Genomic DNA, 17,552 nt, shown 5'->3' with positions numbered 1-17,552 from the left:
CCAGAAACATAAATCCGATCCAGCCTGCTCCCCGAGTGGCTAGTAGAAAACGTGTAGCTCTCTCGCTGCCCATGGATTTTTTCCCACGTGTCCATTAGTGCCATGTCCCAGCAGATCGTGTTGAATGAGTGGCACTAGCTGAAATTAGGAGTTTGATCCTTCGCTGTGAGAACACAGTTAAAATCCCCTCCTACCAAGATGTGGTCATACCTTCCATGGAAAAGGGGGGCAATCTCCTCCGAGTAGAATCGTGCTCTCGCCCGTCGATTGTCAGACCCGGAGGATGCATAGATGTTGACGATACGAATGCCGTTTACGGTCATAGCCAAACCCCGAGCCGAAGGGAGGTAATCGAGGTCACACATCGGAGTCCCTTTCCGGACTAATATCGCTGTGCCACGTCCTCCATCTGGAGTCGGCGCTAGATAAGTGTTGTAACCATGCAGGTCGGGAAAATCAGCATTGCAGGTTTCCTGCACCAGCAGAATATCAACGTCTGTGGCGTAAATCATGTCCCGGAAAAGTTGCATCTTTGCAAGCGAACGGGCGGTGTTAACGTTCACTGTGACCACCTTATATGCTTGGTCCGTTGTCGTTGTCACGCTCGTGTCATGTCATTGAGAACTGCAAGGGCTTTAGTTCACTATCCGTGCTCAGAGTCGTGCCCGCCCACGGGTTGCCCTCCGTTGTTTCCGTTCCGTGGTGTGCATCCTGTAAGTGAGTTGTCATCAGTTGGGTGTCCCATTTCCTATATGTCTTCGACTGGTTCCGCCCAGTCGCAGTGGTCATCAATGCCAGAAACGTCCTCTGATGTATTTCGATGTGGCTGCTGGGACATTGGTATCCCTGACTCCTTCGTCGGCAGTGCTGGGTCAGTCGGTGTCAATGAAGAGGGGCCTTCTGAAAGGCAGGACATCCGGTCACCGTCTGAAGGAATCCTGCCAGCGTCCTCTAAAGGCACGTGTTCCGTGTCAGACAGTTCTTCGGCTGGAATAACTTCCGTGTCCCCTAGGCTAGGGGGGGACGTGTCACCCGAACTATGGCGACGCTTTTTGTGACGCTTCGCGATTTGCGTGCCCTGCCCTCTGCTCCCATAGGCGACACCTCACTGTGCTCGTCGATCTTTCGTTGGTCCGTTGCTGGCGCCACTGTCTCGACCTCTACTTCCACGCCGCCTGCTACATGTGAGGGTGCGGAAGGTTCCTCCCTCATCTGACGTGACGTGGATCTAGGGGCATTCTCCGAGTCACCTCCATGCTCGCCTAACTCGATCTGCTCTTGCATCAACACGTCCTTGTCACGCTCCGAACTTGGTAACACCTCCCGGCAGGCCACCGACACGCACGTCATCGGCAGTTGCGTGGGAACTTCTCGCTGTGACGCTTCTCCATGTGGCAGTTGCACGACGCGGCGTTGTATGCACTCCGAGCGGATATGTCCCTCTTCACCACAGCCAGAACATGTGCGTGGCTTGTCATCGTAAATCACAACAGCTCGACATCCTCCAATGTATAAATAAGAAGGGATGTGTTTGTTAACGACGATCCGCACCTGTCGGACGCCGTTTAGCACGGGATAGGTGCTAAAACTTGCCCAGCGTTCAGGCGTATAACTGAGTACCGTTCATATGGTCGCAGCGATTCAGTAACCATCGGTTCTGGTGCCTCAAACGACAATTCAAAGATCCGAATGACTCTCACACCCAAGCCTGAAGGAGCAACTGTTACATCGCTGATATGGCCCTCGGAGTGTCGAAATTTAAATCCTCTTTGAGCAGCGGCGAGAGTTCTTTCACACGCAGCTTCATCGGCCATCTTGACGTACATTGTACTGCTTACAATGGACAAGTGTATTCCAGTTAGATCTGTAGCAGGTAAACCAACTTCTTCCTTAAAAAAAAAAAACGCTCTATTTCGAAAGTTTTGGGTTGGCACAATCGTTGTCGAGCCGGCCGGTGTGCCCGTGCGGTTCTAGGTGCTTCAGTCTGGAACCGCGTGACCGCTACGGTCGCAGGTTCGAATCCTGCCTCGGGCATGGATGTGTGTGATGTCCTTAGGTTAGTTAGGTTTAAGTAGTTCTAAGTTCTAGGGGACTGATGAACACAGATGTTAAGTCCCATAGTGCTCAGAGCCAATCGTTGTCGAACGTAAACTGGAGCGTAGTCTTTCTAAAACGGTGTGCCATGGCGATCTAGTCAAACAACAACAGGCGCGAGTACCGGCGGTGTGCCGGCCGAAGTGGCCGTGCGGTTAAAGGCGCTGCAGTCTGGAACCGCAAGACCGCTACGGTCGCAGGTTCGAATCCTGCCTCGGGCATGGATGTTTGTGATGTCCTTAGGTTTAACTAGTTCTAAGTTCTAGGGGACTAATGACCTCAGCAGTTGAGTCCCATAGTGCTCAGAGCCATTTGAACCATTTTACCGGCGGTGTAAACACTTCCTCGTCCACGCGCACCCGCGGCCGGGACAGCAGCTCCGTGCCGCGCCACGTTAAGGCAGACTGTGTTTACTCGCGGCTTTACAGCCGATTCCCGTAAGAGTTCTTGCACTGTTTGTGCATCCGCACAGAAGAAGATGGTTAAATGGCCGGTGAGCCTTATATATATATATTGTATCTGTTCTTTCGGACATGTCCTCGGTGACTGAGCTGGATAGCCGGCACGGTAACTCAGCGTGTTCGGTCAGAGGGTTAGCTACCGTCTGTAATAAAAGAACTGAGTTAATGGATAAATGACGAACTGAAACGGATGACTTGTGACGTCCGCCACGAGCAGATGCAACGAACGCAAACGAACAAAATGAGATTTTAAAAAAATAAAAGAAGATGGATAGAGCGTCTGCCATGTAAGCAGGAGATCCCGGGTTCGAGTCCCGGTCGGGTACTCCTTTTCAACTGTCCCCGTTGACTTATATCAACGCTTGTATGCAGCTAAGGGTATTCATTTCATTGTAATTACATTTATTTATTGGTATTAACATGATGTTATGTGTAAATACGAAACAAAATGGTTCAAATGGCTCTGAGCACTACGCGACTTAACTTCTGAGGTCTTCAGTCGCCTAGAACTTAAAACTAATTAAACCTAACTAACCTAAGGACATCACACACATCCATGCCCCAGGCAGGATTCGAACCTGTGACCGTAGCGGTCCCGCGGTTCCAGACTGAAGCGCCAAGAACCGCACGGCCACACCCGCCAGCTAGCCTAAAGTATCCTAAGGACAAACACACACAACCATGCCCGAGGGAGGACTCGAACTTCGGCCGGGACCAGTCCCATCTGTACCCTCTATTACCAAGGACTAGAGGCCACTCAGTCCAACCGATCGTGCGGCAGTTTCCACTCACCCTCTGCCAGGTGCTAGGAAAGCGACAGGTTGCTGGTTGCTGGTGGTTGGTGGTCTTCTGGAAAATGAAGATATCGTTGTGCTTCTTGTCTCCACCAATTCCAACACTCATGGTAGAAGTAACAAGTAAAATATTAATTTAAATATAATGCAAATATAAGCTAGCTCTCAGTTTCCTTAATACATACATCTTTAATACAATAACCTATTGGGCGTTGTGAATCAATGCGGAAACTATAGTTTTAAAGGTACCTAAATAAACATAAAACTTTAAGTCGCAGGTCATAGTTGTTATTTTTGTGCTTTGATTTTCTGTGATAAATATATTCTGTAATCCAAGTGAACACTATGCAGTACCAACAGTGATTTGTGCATTGCTCATGCAGCATATGACCTGAGGAATATTGAAGTATGTGACCTACCATTAACGACAAATTTTACCTGAAATAAATATGTTGGTGCATAATTTCGTGGCGTGTTTCTTTGGTTAGTACAACTGTGCTTATGAATTGCCATTTTTCATTTGAAAGAGAAGGGAAAGAAGCAAAATTCGAGTTTAACCACTCATCTAAAATTCGGTCAGTAGAGATGGAGCACAAGTTTCAAATATGAAAGGATGGTGAAGGAAATCGGTGGTGCCCTTTTCAAAGGAACTATCCCGAAAGTTTGCCTGGAGCGATTTAGGGAACTCACGGAAAACCTAAATGTAGATGGGTGAATGGGGTCTGAAGAATCATCTTGGTAATTGGTTCAAATGGCTCTGAGCACTATGGGACTTAACAGCTATGGTCATCAGTCCCCTAGAACTTAGAACTACTTAAACCTAACTAACCTAAGGACAACACACAACACCCAGTCATCACGGGGCAGAGGAAATCCCTAACCCCGCCGGGAATCTCTTGGTAATTCCTACACATCCTCACTTGGCATTTTTTTTTTTTATTTAAGGTTGTAACATTGTTCCTATGGTGACATACTGAACGTTGCATGTTTGAAGATTATGATGAGTGTTGTTAAAGCATTAGAAAATGGAGTGTGAAATGGTAAAAGTCTGATATTTGCTACATTTTGTTCACTTTTTACATTGATAGGATGCAGAGGGAGGGAGACAGAATGCCGATCCTGCTCGTAATGTTTGTGTCATTCCAGGTAGTTTCGTTCTGAATTATTCGCCAAATTTAGTGGGCACGATCCAAAAGTTGGGGAAAAGGGAAGGTACAAAAATAAAGATTCAACATCCTAGGGATAACGAGGTCATTCCAGCATTTGCCTACGCATCATAGGGAAATTATAGTAAATCCAAATCAGTATGTCCAGATGGACAGTAACGCTGAACAGCGGCATAGATGTGTTGCATGTTCTAATTCAAAACCACAAACTTCAACCGCTGGCTGCTGTCGCCTGTGTCCCAGCCACCAGCCACACAGCTTTGTACTGCAGACTGCCGGCTTCTAAGTACGCCAGAAATACAACCACGGGAGACCCCAGCTCCAGCAGTCGCTGCAGTTCCAGGTGTCGCTACACTCTTCAACGCAAGGCTACTATCGTCAGCACTCTTACATCTCCGCGAGCGACGTGCCTCCAACACGATTTCCCGGTATTCTTCCTCCAGACGGCTTTATAGTGCACCACCTGGCCACTCTCGGCGGTCGACATCGGGAGTTCACAGTTCACGATTCTCCGAACTTAATGCTGACAGCGCCAATCAGTTCCTTCAGAGTTCCATTCCCCGAGTGTGCAGAAGACCCCAGACTTTACGCCGGCCATACCTGTGGCCCATAAATCGGAGATCACTGCCTCGTAGACTGCATACAAACTGCCAAGTCATTGCGAGTCCCTCAGTCACAAACTACATCCACGTATGAACATTTCCAGGGTACGTCAGTGATACCATATTACAGAGTTGGCCATGGCGTGCAAAACGACGTGCACGAGCTCAGCCAGTCTCGTCATTACCCGGTACGTCTCGACTTTGCTCGGTCCTTCTTGGAAGAAGTCGCTACAGTGCGATATCTCATTTAGCAGTGCGATGCAACACTCTTTCTTTTGACAGTTGGTGCGGCATTTTTCGGTCGGCACAGCTTTCTTCAGCTGAACACAGTTACGGCGTCAACACTGTTTGCCGGCCGGAGTGGCTCAAAAATGGCTCTGAGCACTATGGGACTCAACTGCTGAGGTCATTAGTCCCCTAGAACTTAGAACTAGTTAAACCTAACTAACCTAAGGACATCACAAACATCCATGCCCGAGGCAGGATTCAAACCTGCGACCGTAGCGGTCTTGCGGTTCCAGACTGCAGCGCCTTTAACCGCACGGCCACTTCGGTCGGCCCGGCCGGTGTGGCCGAGCGTTTCTAGGCGCTACAGTCTGGAACCGGGCGACCGCTACGGTCGCAGGCTCAAATCCTGCCTCGGGCATGGATGTGTGTAATGTCCTTAGGTTAGTTAGGTTTAATTAGTTCTAAGTTCTAGGCGACTGATGACCTCAGAAGTTAAGTCACATAGTGCTCAGAGCCATTTGAACCATTTGTACCATCAACACTGTTTATCCTTAGTTACTTATTCGTGGTTTAACATCTCAGGTGGTTGTCTGCACAAAAGGAGACAGATCTAGCGATCTGTCATCACATAAATTTAAACATCATGCACGATGTGACCGTCTTTCATCCAACTCATTGTTTATGACGTCATATTTCCTGAACTATGAGTCATACAATGATATAATTTTGCACTTACATTCAGTAGTCTATAGGCATAATGTCTGTAAACTATGTCACGAATACAGTTAGTAGTAAAGAAGTAATACATTACGTCATGTTGCATGAACAGCGGAAAAGTAGTAAGGGATGAACATTGTTTATTTCATCATTTTGTAGGGGTTGTCAGAGAGGAAAAATTTTGTAAAGGTTTGAAATTGTGCAAAGTTTGTTGCAAGTCGCTAAGTACCATCATTCTCAAATATTGGAAGAATAAAACTAAACTACATCCAAACAGGGCTCGGATGGCCAGCACACTGCTTCTCTATCAAGTAGCTGCTCCATTTACCTCACAAGGGCTGAGTGCCTCCGCTTGTCAACAGCACTTGGCAGACTGGGCGGTCACCCTCCAAAGTGCTGCCCGCGCCCAACAGCGCTGAACTTCGGCGATCGTACGGGAAACGGTGTTATTACCGTGGCGAGGCCGTTGGCATAAATATTGGATGAATAAAGTCTGGCAATACATGCGTCGTGGACTACGCTCCATTTTCATCCCCAGCCCCACCCCTTTGATAGGTAGGTGGTTCTTATCCCCAGAACGACAGCGACTGTCGCCTGGTGTAAAGTATTTGTGTACCAAATTTGTTTGAAATCAGTTCAATGGTTTAGGAAGAGATGAAGAAGATACCCACACCCACACATACACATTCTTATAATATGTATGGATTACAGAGGGACACCAATTTCCCTCGCTCCCACAACGGCATTCATCTGGAGTTAGAATAATATTTAAGACTCAGTAACAGCTCTCCAGGTAAGAACATTGTTATATATAGTTTTCCCCCGTCCAGGAAGTGACGTTCAACGGGTGTAAATACTATTAAAGGTCCAATAACGCCAGATGCTTGATGGTTAAAAGCATAAAGCATAGTGTGTGACTTCTTACACGGAAAAGTGTGTGCACATACACACACCTGGAGTAATATAAAAAAATGAAGATGTTATTCACAAAACTTTATTGATGTGAAACCCACTGATACATTCAGTTCTCGCAAGACACCACCGACTGCTGGGTTGTTCTTTACTAACGACGTAGTTGGGTGTCAACCCCCCTTTCCACTATACAGATAATGGGTCGCAGAGAGTTTTCTGTCCCATCACATGAAGCTGATTGCGTATGCTATATTCTCTACAATCTCCTATGGTGGTTCAAATGGCTCTGAGCACTATGGGACTTAACTTCTGAGGTCATCAGTCCCCTAGAACTTAGAACTACTTAAACCTAACTAACCTAAGGACATCACACACATCCATGCCCGAGGCAGGATTCGAACCAGCGACCGAAGCGGAAGCGCGGTTCCAGACTGTAGCGCCTAGAACCGCTCGACCACTCTGCCCGGCCTCCTATGGTGGTGATACTAAAAAGATTGTACAGTCTATCTAAAAAAAATTACGTTCTCCTTTCAAATAATATTGGGAATATCCTACCACCACAAACTTTGTTAAAGAAAGTAGCATGACTTAGTTAAGATATCAACGGGACAGACTGTACCTATTTTTTTTTTCAAGATGTCATACATGAAAAAGCGCGATCTGTGTGCTAGAACTCTTACATCAGCTGCACATATCATTAATATATTGAAGAACATACGTGCTTTAACCCCTTCCCTCGGAGAAAGGTATTATTATTATTATTATTATTATTATTACCATCCGTTGCACATTTGATTCTCTCAAGGTGGGGATGGAGGTAAAAAGACTTTCTCCCTCCAGTAGGGTCCGGTTCTTTGAGTGTGTGTGTGTGTGTGTGTGTGTGTGTGTGTGTGTGTGTGTGTGTGTGTGTCTGTTTCTTTTTTTTTTTTTTTTTTTACATACACAATAAAATCAGCTTCCTCCGTAGCTGAACGTTGAGTTCCGTCTGAGCAGTTACAACGGTCTGACGTGTTTCCTCCATAGTTTTGCCGTAGCCCTTCAAGTGTAGCAGTTAGCTCTTGTGGTGTGTGTGTTCACTTGTGAGCGCGCTTGAATCAAAGAGTCGTCCTTATCTGTCCTTTTCTGGGGTTTTGTTTGGCGGCGGATTTGTCCGCTTTTTCGTGTCCATGGCGTCCAGGATGATTCCATGTAACGGTACAGTCAGTTGTGCATTTGACCTTCCATCCGTAATGTGCAACCAATATCCCTCGAAATTTGTGACTGATTAGTTGAAACGTTAAGATCGTGTTCAAACTGAGTGATATGACACCGAGCTGTACGTCTTCTTTGCAAAATTCGTGAATCTCGTCCAAGTGGACAGGTTGTTACTTAAACACTGCAATCACGTTTCTTTCCGCCATAAGGATCAGGTAGTGTTGCACTCCTTGCTAATGCTAACGTTGAATATATGAATGTGCGGGTTTTCAACTCAATATTTTAAGGAAGTATTGCTTAAATTTGATGATGTTACGGGCATTCACTTTGAACACTGGTCAGCATCGCCTCCAGTGCTTTAGTGGTATACGTTCCATGGAGATTAACATTAAACAGAACATCTCGTCACATCTTCAAATTTGTGGTTATCAGGTCCAAATTTGCTTACAGTGGTCGGGTGGAGACATGCTTCTTATGTGATGAGAGTAGTCACAAATGACTCAACTGTCAGAAGCGGGTTTTTATTCCCAAAAATTTTCTCGGGCCGCTACGTAGATCGACAGCAGCAGACCTCATTCCGCCTGGTGCTAATTCTAGTGACAATCCGCACCCTGATTTCCCCCCAGGGGGCTCGTCACTCTTTGGTGGGGTTCGTGCTTGGCTACCACGGGGCCCCAGCCTTTGCACCATTTTTTCTCTTCCGTGCTGCATGTCTATCCTCTTGCTATTCTTTTTTCCCTCCCTTGGGGAACATGTCTGGGGTGTTCTGCATTGTCTGTCGCTGACGTAAGAACAGTCTCTTCTTTGTTTTTCGCTCCCTTGTCCTTTCTTTGTTTCCCTTCTTGTCTCGTTCCTCCACTTCGGCGTTTGAGGTACCTGTTTTTCTTCTTCCTCCCTGTCCGGTGCTGAAGACCGGCCCACGCGTCTGATGCGTAACAGGTGACTGGGTAATGTGTAATTCCCTGCCCAGGGTCGACATGTAGGGTTCGCACGTACCCCTGGTACAGGCCAGGCCCAGGGAGTTGTGACTGCCTCAGCTGCAACCTTCCCAAATTGCCGATTAGTCCCTTTGTCAGGTGTGCAGGAGGTGTGAACTGAGGTGTGAAGAATCACTTAAGCTGGGTGCGCCCCCTTGTGAAGGGGACCCCAGGTGCAATGAGCGCGTCATTTGAGATACTGGCAATAATGGGGGACTTTCTCGCAATTAGTCAATCATTCCAATCAACGTCTACAAAACGTAAACGTAATGAGGCTAATGATTCAAAGACCCTTCGCGCTGCACAACGGTTCCTCATGGTCTCATGTACTGAAGACAGTCAGACCTTTGCACAGTAAATCTGTTTATTTTTCAGAAAGGTATTGATGCAATTGCCGGCCCTGTGAAATCCTGCTCTCGTTTATAGAATGGCACTATGCTTTTGGAAACTACTTCTGATTCTCAGTCACAACAACTGCTTGCTGCCTCACTTCTCCACGGCTACCCTGTTCATGTCAAAGCCCATAGAGCTTTGATTTCTTCCCGTGGTGTAATTTACACCAGGCTGCTCGCCGGTCTAACCGAGGCCTAAATTCAGTCTTACCTCTCTCATCAGGGTGTCAAATGGTTCAAATGGCTCTGAGCACTATGGGACTTAACTTCTGAGGTCATCAGTCACCTAGAACTTAGAACTACTTAAACCTAACTAACCTAAGGACATCACACACATCCATGCCCGCGGCAGGATTCGAACCTGCGACCGTAGCGGTCGCGCGGTTCCAGACTGTAGCGCCTAGAACCGCTCGGCCACCATGGCCGGCCATCAGGGTGTCATTGCCGCCCATCGTGTGATGCAAAGGGTAGTTTCATCCTTAGTGTCCATCTGCACTCTTTTTCTCACCTTTGATAGAGTGGTGCTTCTGTCGAAGCTCAAAGCAGGCTATGAAATTATCACAGTCCGGCCGTACATTCCAAACCCGATGTGCTGCTACCAGTGTCATCGTTTCAACCGCACTAGAACGTCTTGTCGACACGCAGCCAAATGTGTAACCTGTGGTAGGGATGTGCACGAGGACAATTGTCCGCCCCCTTCTCCCCGCTGTATCAACTGCAATGGTGCCCATGCCGCTTCCTCTCGGGATTGTCCCATATATCTTGATGAGCGGGCTGTCAAAGAGATCCATGTAAAAGAAAAAGTGCCTTGTCCAGTCGCCCCTTGTACTCTGCGTTCAGGAAACTAAACTGCGTCCTCGTGACAGCTTTGATCTTTCACATTTCTTACCGATTCGTTTTGACCTTCCCCCTGAGGTTGGCATACATCTCATGGGGGCATCATGCTGCTCATACTGGATGACATTCATAGTCAACCCATCGCCCTGACTATCCATCTTCAAGCTGTTGCACTTCGCCTTCTCCTTCCCCACCTGACTTTTTCCCTTCGTACCATTTATGCCCCTCAATCATTCGATGTCATCAGGGCAGACTTTCTTTAGCTTATTGGGCAGCTACCTCCCCCATTTTTGCTGCTTGGTGACTTTAACGTGTATCATCCCATTTGGGGTTCTCCCACGACCTGTCAGAGAAGTGTCCTTTTGGCTGACCTTCTTAACCAACTTAACCTCTTCTGCCTAAACACTGGAGCACCCACTTTCCTTTACGACTCCTCGCACACCTATTCCCATTTGGCCCTATCCTTCTGCACTGCCCAGCTTGCCCATCATCTTGAGTGGTCCGTTCTTTCTGACACCTACTCAAACGACCATTTCCCATGTGCTATCCGTTAGCTGACTCCGACCCCATCCACGTGCACACGCAAATGGTAGCCTACTAAGGCTGACTGGCCACTTTGCTCCTCCCTGGCGACTTTCTAAGAACAAGATTAACCCAGCTGTGATAACCAGGTGGAATATCTCACAAACGCTATCCTTACTGCTGCAGAATGTTCCATTCCTTGCACTTCCTCTTTACACGTCGGGTCCCAGTCCCTTGGAGGATTGAGGCATGCCGCGACGCAATTTGCGCACAGAGATATGCTCTCCGCGTTTTTAACCGTCATCCTACGATGGCAAACTGCACTCATTATAAACAGATGCGTGCAAATTGTCGTCGCGTTCTTTGGGATAGCAAAAGAGCTAGCTGAACTTGATTCACTAGTTCTTTTAACAGTTCCACCCCTTCCTCTGTCGTGTGGCCCAACTTTCGACGGCTCTCTGGGACCAAGATCCATTCCCCAATTTCCGGCCTGACGGTAGCAGACGATGTATCGTGGACCACCGAGTGAGATGGCTCAGTGATTAGCACATTGGGCTCGCATTCGGGAGGACAACAGTTCAAACCCGCATCCGGCCATCCTAATTTAGGTTTTCCGTGATATCCCTGAATCGCTTCAGACGATTGCCGGGATGGTTCCTTTGAAAACGGCACAGCCGACTTCATTCCCCTTCCTTCCCTAATCCGACGGGACCGATGGCCTCACATTTTCGACTCCTCCCCGAAACCAACCAACCACTGTGGACCCTACTGCTATCTCCAACAACTTGGACCGCCATTTTACGAAACTTTCGAGCTCTTTCCACTATCAGCCTGCCTTCCTCCATCGGAAACGAGTGGAGGAGGCTCGGGCGATACCCTTATCTTCTCCAAATAATGAGTGCTACAATGCCGCCTTTACTACGACGGAGCTAGATCATGCTCTCAGATCCTTCCAACCCTCCGCCCAGACGCCATCCACATTCAGATGTTGCAGCATCTTTCTCTTGCGGACAAGCACTTTCTGCTTAACACGTACAACCGCATCTGGGCACAGGGCACATTTCCCGGACGCTGGCGTGAAGCCACCGTCATACCCATACCTGAGCCCGGTAAGGACAAAAACCTTCCTTCTAGCTACTGCCCCATCTCTCTTACCAGCTGCGTTTGCAAGGTAATGGAATGTATGATTCATGCCCAGCTGGTATGGTGACTCGAGTCTCGCAGTTTACTGATGAATGCACAGTGTGGATTTTGAGCGCAGCGTTCTGCAATTGACCATCTGGTTACTTTGTCCAGTCATGCCATTTCTGCAGAAATCCCAGACTGTGGCCGTGTTTTTCGATTTGGAGAGGGCCTACGACACCTGCTGGAGAACTGATATCCTCCATACTCTTTACACGTAGGGTTTCCGTGGCATCCTGCCCTGTTTCCTTCAGGTATTTTTAAAAGACGGAGTTTTCAAGGTGCGTGTGGGTTCTGCCATGTTGGACACCTTTATCCAGGAAAGCGATGTGCCTAAGGATTCTGTTCTGAGCGTCGTCCTCTTTGCTATAGTCATTAACCTTATAATGGCCTGTCTCCCGCCGAGCATCTCCGACTCCCTTTTTGTTGATGATTTTGCCATCCATTGCAGTTCTCCACGGATCTGTCTCACAGAGCGGCGTCTTCAGCGATGTGTTGATCGTCTTCACTCCTGGAGCATCGACAGTGGCTTTCGTTTTTCCAGTGACAAAACCTTATGTATGAATTTCTGGCGACGCAATTGGTTTCTCCCACCATCTTTACATCTTAGGCCTCTTGCTCTTCCGTTCGTTGAAAGTACAAAACTCCTGGGGCTCATGCTCGATAGGAAACTCTCTTGCACTTGTCATGTGTCTTACCTGGCAGCCCGCTGTATGCATTTCCTCACTGTCCTATGTGACCTCAATGGTACTTCCTGGGATGCCGATTGAACCACCCTCCTCCGTTTGTACCGGTCGCTTGTCTGTTCGCAACTCGACTATGGGTGCTTTGTTTATGCGTCTGCACGTACACCCCTCTTATGCCGTTTCAACACTGTCCACCATCGTGGCATCCGTTTGGCCACAAGCGCCTTTTACACTATCCCAGTTGAGAATCTGTATGCCAAAGCTGCTGAACTACCACTGTCCTACCACCATGACTTTCTCCTCAGCAGGTATGCATGCCACTTGTCTGCCATGCGTGGCCACCCATCCTATGCCTCCTTCTTTGATGATTCCTTTGATCGCCAGTATTGGGCGCGTCCCTCTTCTCTGTTACCTCCTGGAGTCCGCTTTAGGCACTTCTTACGCCAGCTTAACATCACACTACCTGCAACTTTCCCAGTGGGTGTGAACCCTTCACCACTTTGGCTTCGTGAAGTGGCCCATGTTAAACTTGGCCTTCATTCGCTTCCTAAGGACACTAATCTATCCTCGGTTTATCGCCTTTAGTGTCGCGACCTTCGCATGGAACTTTGCGATAGTGCCTTTGTATACCCTGATGGCTCTCAGACTGACCATGGGATTGGGTGTGCCTTTGTCATTGGCACCCGTGTCTTTCGATATCGGCTTGGAGTACACTGCTCAGTATTTACAGCCGAGCTCCTCGCCTTGTATCAGGCCACGGAGTATATCCGGTGACACAGCCTTTTCAACTGCGTCCTCTGCTCAGACACACCCAGCGCTCTTCAAAGTCAATGTACGCTGTACACTGCCCATCCCTTTGTGCAGCGGGTCCAGGAAAACTGTCACTCGCTCACTCTTGGTGGAGCCAGTGTGATGTTTCTGTGGTTTCCTGGTCATGTTGGTCTGCCAAGAATCGAGGCTGCTGACGCTGCTGCCAAGGCTGCAGTCCTCGTACCTCAGCCCGCGAGTTCCTATATTCCCTCCGATGATCTCTGTGTTGCCGTCTGTCAGGAGGTGGTGTCCCTTTGGCATCCCCAATAGTCCTCCCTTCACGGGAATTAGCTCCAGCTTATTAAGCCTCTCCCAGCGGCTTGGACGACCTTCTCTCGGCCCTCCCGCCGGGAGGCGATCATTTTAACTAGGCTGCTTATTGGGCACTGCCTTTTTAGCCATCGTCATTTGATAAGTGGCGCTACCCCACCACTTTGTACGCATTGCTCTTAAGCTTTAACTGTCCGCCACTTCCTGATGGTACGCCTATTTTTTAACCGTTTACGTTCCCGCTTGAGTTTTCAGTCTGAGTTATCGGCCGTTTTAGCAAATGACTCGCGGACTGTCGATCGCGTATTACTTTTTATCCGCCAAAGCAATATGGCGAAGGCCATTTAATTTTTAATTATGGACCTCAGTTTCTGTAGGGTGTCTCTTTTAGGCATTTTTCCACGTGCCTGTTTTTAGCTGTCTTCCATTATGTCAATTGGGACTGACGTATAGTCGTTTTTTAACTCCTCTCTGTCTTAGTGTTCTGTAGTTTTGACTTGGGCGCGTATGACCCCAGTTGCTTTTGCGCCCTAAAGTAAAACAAAACCAAAATCGCAGCTTGATTTGACTTTATCCGCACACGCTTTTCCTCCCATCAAAACCAAAGATGGACTCTGCGCTGTCTGCTGCCTGAGTCAATGCTCAGGTGCTGCAACATAAGCGACGTCGTATTCAAGATGCAGATGTTTCTGATGTAGAATCCCCCGTTTTACCCCATCCTACGCAAGTGTCTCTCTAGGTGATACAAATTGCGTAGTAGCCTCTCGTCCTCCTGTGGAAGGTGTGAGGGCGGTGTATTCGGGCGTTCGGTCGGCCTCTGGCGTAAATCTAATGGAATCAAGTCAGGGATCAGATGTGTGTGATCCGTCCCCCTAGCCCTCCGCCCCTGACCCGCCCCGCAGATATCATACAACGCCCCCCTCTCTCCATGTCTGACCGCCATCGACTGCGCTTTGGTTCCGCAACCTCTGGAGCTTCCGCTTTGAATCTTGTAGTGCTGAAGTGGCCCCAGATTGTTTCAGTTTTGTCGCCTGCTGAGTCTGTTGTACCGTCCCCGTCTGTCATGCTTGATAATCCCTCTGCAGTGCAGGTTACTGTTCCTGGTCCAGCACGGCAGATTCAAGTTTTGTGCTTCATCTGCCTGCTCTTCCGGCAGCTGAGGCGGTTTTGCCACACGGCCAGCGTACACTGAGTGTCCCACCAGGTCGTGCGCTCTCGCGCAAGAAATCGTGACGTAAGAGTTATTCAGAGCGTTGGACTAGTCACCGTCCTCGGTTGAATGACAATCGCCTTGAATCTGAGCTACGTCTCGCTGCTCTCCGTCAGTTCATTTATGATTGTAGTGCATATATTATATTGTTGCAGGTAGTGTTGTTTATCGCCTTTTCTCTCTCCAGCTTTCAGACCTTTTTTAATGTAGCTCCTGAAGATTCGACGGATACTGCTCTGTTTTATCGTGAAGGTATTTCTATCTCTGACACTGGAGTTCTCGGTTCTGTCCACTGGGTTGATTGTCATATTTTCAACCTTACGCTGGTTGTGCTTTATGCACCGTCTGGCATGGGTCAAACGGCAGCGAGCTCGAAATTTTACAGAGAGGAACTCCCTTATCTTTCGTGCAAGACTCGACAGAACCTTCTACTGGGCGTTGACTTCAACTGTGTGTTGTGTCCCGTTGACCAGTCTCCTCATTTTAATTTTTTGTCTTGACCTCCATATATTGGTTCGTACGATGCGTTTGATGGATGCTTGGGAATATAAATTTCCGCGGTGCTGAAATACAAGTTTTTTCTGTCACATCTAGTAGCAGACTTGACAGGTTTTATTCGTCTGATATGTAGTGTCATCAGATTCTTGCAGATCGACGTAATTCCTGCGCCTTTCACTTATCAGTGTGCTGTTGCAGCGGCTATCAACCTCGCCCAACGACCCATGAAATACTGTCGCGCTCAATGGATGCTCGACGTTTCCCATCATGCTGATGGGTCCGTTGTTGCAGTGATTGGTGCAAATGGGAGTTTTGCCTTGGTAGAGCGCTACCTACCCTTATTGGGATGGTGGTCTGAGTATGCAAAGCCACGAATCGGTAAAACGCTGATATGTTATTGTGCTGCAAGAGCGAGACTCTTTCCGAATACGTGTGAGTTTTATTATATCGTTCTTCGTTAATTATATGCAGGAGCAGATGATGCCCCTCTGAGGATCGCTGACGTTCGGTGGATCGAGGCTTAATTTTCGCTCATTATGAAGCAACAGCTAGACGGTTTGAAAGTGAGGTCTAAGCCACTTTTTATCGTTATCAAGAAACTGACATCCTTGTACCAACTGCTTCGCCATCACAATCGTCGTCGTCACCGTCTGCATTGTATGTCCGACTCATGATACTGATTGTTACCCGTGCACTGCATACTTTCATGTCACGACTCTTCACTCTCGTACAGTCAGTGAGTCTCGCTTCGCTTCTTGACGTAGGTCGCATTCATTTCAAATTACGTCAAGTTCGAGGATTTTATATTGCGGTGAACTGTCTGGGGCACGACATCTTGAGGCAGCAACTGGTCATGATACAATTCCTGCTTGTTCGTGGGGACGAGGTGGTCTGCCACAGCCCCGCTGAACTGTTATCACTGCGTGTTCGTTGGTCTGTAGACCAACATCAGACTCCCGATTCACACGATGGAAGTGCCTTCCTCTTGGTACAGAGTCATTAATAACTTTTTACGTACTAATGAATGTCTACACTGAATTAGACTTAGTGACATGGCTACATGTTATCGACGTAGCTCGTTGGATTGCTTTTCAAAGTAAGAGCGAAACAACAACGTAAGATAGGAAATTTAATGATACTGATGATGTCACACGATACACGTGGTACATCATCCTGGTTCAGTCACTCTCTCTATGAATTTCTTTGCGTGGGCATTGGATTTCGTTGCGGTTTGTACATACAAATAAATGTTGATGTTCTAAAAAGCTGATTTGAACTGGAAATTATTTTTAAAATATAATGAGGAACACTGCCTCTATGTATAGAGATGGAGGGAGAGAGAGAAGCTGGAGGCTTTTTCAGTCATGAGATAAGCTCTAGAAGAAACCTATGGGAACAAATCTCAGCACCACTTTCTCTTGTTCTTCGGAAAAACCAAGTCTCTCAAGTCACTTAGGTCTACCTGTTTCCCAACGTTTTGGATTTGTGCGAAACTGGCGTTTCCTGGGTATATGCTATTCAAGCTCTGATTCAGCACACGAGATAAAAAAATATCTGCGGGCTCAGCAGTGAAGTAAGGCTATAATAGAAGTAAAAAAACTCGCTTAGAAGCTTTCACTTGATGCTGAATTGTTGCGGACGGTCAACATCGTGGGATCAGTTGCGAGTTGAAACAGCGCAGTCGGTAATTCGACAAAAAATTAACGTGAGTATGCTCCTGATTATACAACCTGTTATTCGAACATTTTGTTTGAATTTTTTTCATTTAATGTTATAGGATTTTCAGTCCTCCTTATCAAACCCACACGCGATAAGAACCTGCAGCAGCAGGAAAGTTCTCTCGGAAGTATTCGGAGGCTATAAAAATCAGAGATTCCAAATTGCAGAGGTCATTCCTGATTCATCCTTGGTGCTGTGAACATCATCTTTTTGAACTCCTGAAGCAGCTTGGAGACAAAAAGAAAGAGATTCGGAGTTATTGCATTTAAAACAAAAGCGGT

This window comes from Schistocerca serialis, chromosome 3 (genome assembly GCF_023864345.2).
Source record: "Schistocerca serialis cubense isolate TAMUIC-IGC-003099 chromosome 3, iqSchSeri2.2, whole genome shotgun sequence".
In the NCBI taxonomy this organism is placed as follows: Eukaryota; Metazoa; Arthropoda; class Insecta; order Orthoptera; family Acrididae; genus Schistocerca; species Schistocerca serialis.
Note: the sequence above shows the minus strand (reverse complement) of the source record.